We start from the raw sequence: 6,261 nt of genomic DNA, 5'->3' as shown, positions 1-6,261 counted from the left end.
TGCTGAGACACCAACGAGGCCACAAATAACTACAGTGATTGGATTTTGCTGTTCCTCCCATTCAGGACTGAACCATGTTCATTTGGGTTTCTTTCTGCTGATAACAAACTCCAGGCCATTTACAGGGGCAGTAATCTGACTGAAAGTCAAATAAATTAGATTTGTTTTAAATACGCAGTGTGTTGAAACTTTTTAATATCTCTGACACAAGTTAGTTCCTTTTGAAGTACTCTCGCTCTCCCCTGTCTCTTCCATCCTCACCTCCAACAAGAAGTGGGAGGAGCTTGTGGAGTTTCTTTGTGACTGAGATTGAGTCAATCCGATCAGCTGCCTCTGCTGCTTCCCTCCCTTCCACGATCCCACCGGACCAAACTGTCTCTAAATTTCATCCTTTTGACTTCTGGTGGCGGCCATGGAGTAGGAGGTCGGGCAATTGGGAGCTCCCGCTCGTGACGGACCTTTTGAACCTTTTCTCTTGATTTCTTTGGGGAATTCTATTTGAAACATCGGTGGAGAGTGAGACAGTGAGGAGAAATCCCCCACCAGTATGTGGAGCCAGAAGTGGTTGTATAAGAAGAATTTTTTTTTTTTAAACAAACAATTTTATTGAGGTATTTTAGGCATATAGAAAAAGTGACATTGTACAGTACAAACAAAAAGTCAAGACACAAATTATAAAATAAACATAGTGCAAACCACGGCTCTGTTCACACACGGACCCGCCTCAATATCCCCCTACTGTACTATACCTTAGCCACCCCCCCCCCCCCTAGCTGACGCTTAATCCTCTGCGAAGAAGTCAATAAATGGCTGCCACCTTCGGGCGAACCCTAGTAGCGAACCTCTCAAGGCAAACTTTACTTTCTCTAGGCCAAGAAAGCTCGCCATGTCTGATAGCCATACCTCAGCCCAGGGCTACCAGGGAAGCAAAGGCCAGAACGTTGGCCTCTCTCCCTGGACTCTCGGGTCCTCCGAAACCCCAAAGATTGCCAACTCTGGGCTCATTACCACCCAGTTTTCAAAACCCGCGACCTTACACTGGATCAGGCTGAGCCTGGCGCATGTTGCGGTCGTGTTTACTCTGCTCAGGGCTTCTGCCCAAATACCGTACTCCAGCTTTTCTCTCCCCCGCCCGCCTGCCCCCGAGCTCCTCCTCCCACATAAACCTCAGGTCCTCGGTCTGCGTATCCTCAGCTCTCATTAGCTCCTTGTAGACGTCTGAAACTCTATCCTGTCCCCTAGAAACTACCCAGTCCTGCCTCCCCTTCGGCGGGAGACGTGGGAAGGACGGCACCAGCCTGCGTACAAAATCCCTCACCTGCAAGTATCAAAAGTCGTTCCGTCAGGCGAGCCCAAACTTCTCCTCCAGCGCCCTCACGCTCGGAAAGCTCCCTTTCAGGAACAGATCCCCTATACTATGAGAAGAATTAGTTGAGCAGAGAAGGTGACTGTAGAACCGCAGCACGGGAAAGCGTAGTGAAAGGGCAGGATTCCGGTTTGGTGACTCAGTGGTCAGTGGTACAGCGGGTGGAGAGAGCTGCACCAAACACACGAAGGAAGGGTTAGGCCTAATTAAGGCAACGATTGATTGGGTGGAACAGGGGCTGGAAGCCCACGGACCGGCGATCCAGAAGGTGGCCGAGCACGCACCATTTAACCACATTGGAGGCGGAAGTGGGGCTGATGAGGGATCACCAGAAAAGGTTGCAGGAGAACAGGTCCCGGAGACAGAACCTGAGGATCGTCGGCCTCCCGGAGGGCAGTGAGGGGTCGGATGCAAGGGCATGTGTGACAAAAATGCTGGAAAAGCTGATGGGAGATGGGGCGTTTTCCCGACCCTTGGAAGTAGACAGAGCGTTTGCGAGGTAGCCGCGAGCGATATGTACCTCCCAGGGCGATCCGGGTGCGAGTGCACCGATTCCTGGATAAGGAGCAGATTTTGCGGTGGGCCCAGCAGACACTGAGCTGCAAGTGGGAGAACTGTGAGCTGCGCATCTACCAGGACCTGGGCGTGAAACTGACCAAAAGACGAGCTGGATTTAATAGGGTAAAATCGGCCCTCTTCAAGCAGGGGGTGAAGTTTGGGTTGTTATACCCAATGCGTCTGCGGGTCACGTTTGAGGGCCAAGAACTTTACCTTGAATTGCCAGACGAAGCGATGGACTTTATCAAAGACAAAAGGCTGGCAGGAGTTTGAGGGCATTGAACCTTGGGGGAGATTGCGGTATCGATTCTATTAAAGTTTTCTTAGTTTTGATCTGTGTGTGCAGTGCTCTCGAACAGTTTTTTAGGCTGTTGCTCAGGTTTGTAAGTTAACTTTATTTCAGTAGGTAGATGGTGGAGGGATTTTTTCTACTGTGTGTTGATTGGGGACTGTAATGGTTTGAATATGTATGTTCGGGGGGGGGTGCGGGGGATGGGATCGGATGTCTGGTGCCATGAGCGGGGGTTACCAAGCTAGCTAGGTGGGCTAGCTTACGGAAGTGCAGTGGGGGGTGAGCAGGTGGTAAGTTTGTTAAGGGGGGTTGGGATTCTGGTGCTGCTAATAGTGGGGAGAGGGGGAGCTGCTCTGCTGACAGGGGAAACTGTTGCTGGGAGACAAAGGGGAGGTAGAGGACAGTGGATGCCCGAGGGTGGGCCAACGGAGGCGAGGGACACGAGCTGGAGCTGGCCTAAGAAGGGTGATCGGCGGGAGAGGGAGCCTCCCGACTAGGCTGATCACGTGGAACGTTAGAGGGCTGAATGGGCCGGTTAAAAGGGCTCGCGTGTCAGCACATTTGAGGGGATTGGCAATGTTACAGGAGACACACATGAGGGTAATAGATCAGACCAGATTGAGGAATGGATGGGTCGGCCAAGTATTTCATTCAGTGCTGGACTCTTAAGACTAGGGGGGGTCGCGATCCTGATCAACAAACGGGTGGCCTTTGAGGCAGGGAGAATAGTGGCGGACGTGGGGGGCAGGTTCATCATGGTGAGTGGGAAGCTTGAGGGGATGCTGGTGTTAATTGAGAATATATATGCACCAAAATGGGGAAATGTAGAATTCATGAGGGTGTTGGGTAAGATCCCTGACCTAGAGTCGCATACGCTGATCATGGAAGGGGGGGGGGGGGGGGGGTCTTCAATACGGTCATTGATCCAGGGTTGACCCATGGAGGTTCGGACGGCCAAGAGTGAAGGAGTTTTCTTTTTTCTCCCATGTGCACAAAGCGTACTCCCGGATCAACTTTTTTATTTTGAGCAGGGCTTTACTGGCGGAATGGTTGATACCGAATGTTCGACGATTGCTGTGTCGGCCCATGCCCCACATTGGGTGGATTTACGGGTGAGTAAGGAGGGAGGGCAGCGCCCGCAATGGAGGTTGGATGAGGGGGTGTGCGGGCGGGTGAGGGAGTCCATCCAGAACTATTTAGAAATAAATGACACAGGGGAAGTCTCAGCAGCAACTGTTTGGGAAGCGCTGAAGGCAGTGGTTAGGGGGGAGTTAATCTCGATACGGGTCCAGAGGGAAAAGGTGGAGCGAGTAGAGAGGGACAGGGTAGTTGGGGAAATACTCCAGGTGGACAGGAGATATTCGGAGGCCCCGGAGGCGGGGTTACTGAAGGAGTGGCAGAGGCTACAAATGGAGTTTGAGCTGTTATCTGCAGGGAAGGCGGTGGAGCAACTGAGGAAGGTGAGGGGGGCGGTATATGAGGATGGTGAGAAGGCCAGTACGATGCTAGCGCACAAGCTGAGGAAAAGGGAGGTGGCCAGGGAGATAAGAAGAGTGAAGGACAGACGTGGGAACGAGGGTATTTAATGAGGCAAGGGAGCGGGGTGCCCTTCCCCCAACAATGTTGCAGGCCTCGATCCTGAAGCGGGAGAAGGACCCAGAGCAATCTCCCTATTGAATGTGGACGCCAAACTGTTGGCCAGAATATTGGCCTCGCGGATGGAGGGCTGTGTCCCTGATGTGATAGGGGGAACCAGACGCGGTTTGTGAAAGGCGGGCAACTTACGGCCAATGTCAGAAGGCTCTTAAACGTTATTATGATCCCCTCGGTGGGGGGTGGTGGTTGCGATGGACGCGGAGAAGGCCTGTGACCAGGTGGAGTGGAATTATTTGTGGGAGGTGTTAGGAAGGTTCGGGTCTGGGCAGGGCTTCATTGATTGGGTTTGGCTGCTGTACCAGGCACCAGTAGCAAGCATATGAACGAATCAGCTGATGTCGCGTTATTTTAAGCTGCACCGAGGGAGGAGGCAATGGTCTGGGCCCCAATTTCTGACAACCAATATTTGAACCGGGAAGGCTGGATGGGGGGTTTCAGAGGTGGCAGAGAGCAGGGGGCCGAGTCCAGAGGTGGCGAATTTTGGAGGGGGCGGGAGAGGCTGATGTCTTGGCCTTTGCCTCCCTGGTAGCCCAGAGATGGATATTGCTGGCGTGGAGGGACCCAAAGCCTCCAAAATCAGAGATCTGGGTGAGCGACATGGCTGGGTTTGACGTTTACTTCATGTAAGTGATCAGTCTGTAGAAGCGTAACCCTCCCTGGCTCCTTCTTGACAGTAATTTCCTTGGAACTCGGCCTCGAGAGTCTTCAGTACTTGGCCAGCAAGGAGACCTTCGGAATCTTGACTTTTACCCCCAAAGTGACCATTACCTCATGTCAGAGTTGGGCCTGTTGTAACGTAACCATTGGTCAATTAGGCACTAATTTAATTGAATTGGATCTCCAATTACTGACACAACCTTCTCTCATTATCTTGGACAGGAATACAATTGAACTGTTTCATACTATCCCTTTATCTGATTCTGCACAATTCCTTATTCATACAGTTTCAAATGTTGAGGCTAATCAGAGTTGGAAGGTCTCCCTTGCCGGTACATTTATCCTCATTGCACATTCTTTATATACACAGCAATAAAGCTTTTACATTTTTACAACAAATAAAACTCAGACTTTTACTATAACTAGTGATTCATTATTATTTAATTGTAAATCAATTAAGGATTACTGCTTATTTAATCATCTGTTACAGACTGGTAGCTAATTAACAGTAATTTTTAATTGATACATTTGATTAATACAAGATACAATGGTTCTCTACGGAGTAGTACTACACTCCGCATGCTTCACCTGGTGCCTGTGTCTATGTATTTACATTGTGTATTTATCGTATGTCCGAGTTTTTTCATGTATGGAACGATCTTTCTGGACTGTACGCAGAACAAAACTTTTCGCTGTACCTCGGTACACGTGACAATAAATCAAATCTTCTTAAAAATTATTCGTTCATGTGAGGTGGGGGTCACTGGCTGGACCAGCATTTACTGCTCATTCCAATTGCCCTTGAACTGAGTGTCTTGTGAGGCTATTTCAGAGGGCACTTACAAATCAACCCCAACATTGCTGTGGGTCTGGAGTCACCTGTAGGCCAGGCCACATAAGGAGAGCAGATTTCCAAAAGGACATTTGTGACAGTTGGGTTTTTACACTAATCCACAATGTCATCATTAGACTTTTAATATGAGATTTTATTCAATTTCATTATCTTTCATAGCCACATTCGATCCCCAGAGCATTAACCTGGGTCTCTGGATTACTTGCCCAGTTACAATACCATTGGACCACTGCCCAGCCCACATAGACTTGGCAGAATATGATGTCTTGTAAATTCTCAAAATTATAAAGTAATTTATTTTTCAAACAAATTCTGACATCTCTACAGTTTCTGAAACATTTTGGTTGAAGGTGTTATTTTTTAAAATAAAGATCTAGTCTTTGCAATATAATTACCCAATACACCAATTCACTAATGTTAATCACGGTTCACTACTGAAAAATCATGAACCTAATTCTTGTTTTTTTGCCATGAAATCAATACATAGTTAATATAGAAAAGGTACAGAAGGTGAAATAGCTGCAGGAAGCCACATGTTTGAGGTATAAAAGAGCTTCCTTGACCTTGTTACTAATGACAGTGAATGTACTATGAAAATAACAATTTTAAAACTAAATGTGATCACACATGCCTACTTACAGCTTCCGACATTACAACAGTGAACACTTTAGGAGGTTCAGTTGTCATGAGAGGTTTTAAAGAAATGTACATTTGTTCTAATTGTCCGCAAACTCGGATATATTACACTCGGTGTCCTCACCAGAATCATTGATAAAGATTGAGTCTTAATTTTGTGGAATAACCACGTCATTGACACCATTTTGAATATTCTGTGAAACTCCAGACACAGCACATGCACAATTATATGTTGTAAAACAC

The sequence above is a fragment of the Scyliorhinus canicula genome, unplaced genomic scaffold, assembly GCF_902713615.1.
Source record: "Scyliorhinus canicula unplaced genomic scaffold, sScyCan1.1, whole genome shotgun sequence".
NCBI classification, from domain to species: Eukaryota; Metazoa; Chordata; class Chondrichthyes; order Carcharhiniformes; family Scyliorhinidae; genus Scyliorhinus; species Scyliorhinus canicula.
The sequence above is the reverse complement of the archived record's forward strand: the minus strand, read 5'-3'. Positions refer to the sequence as shown.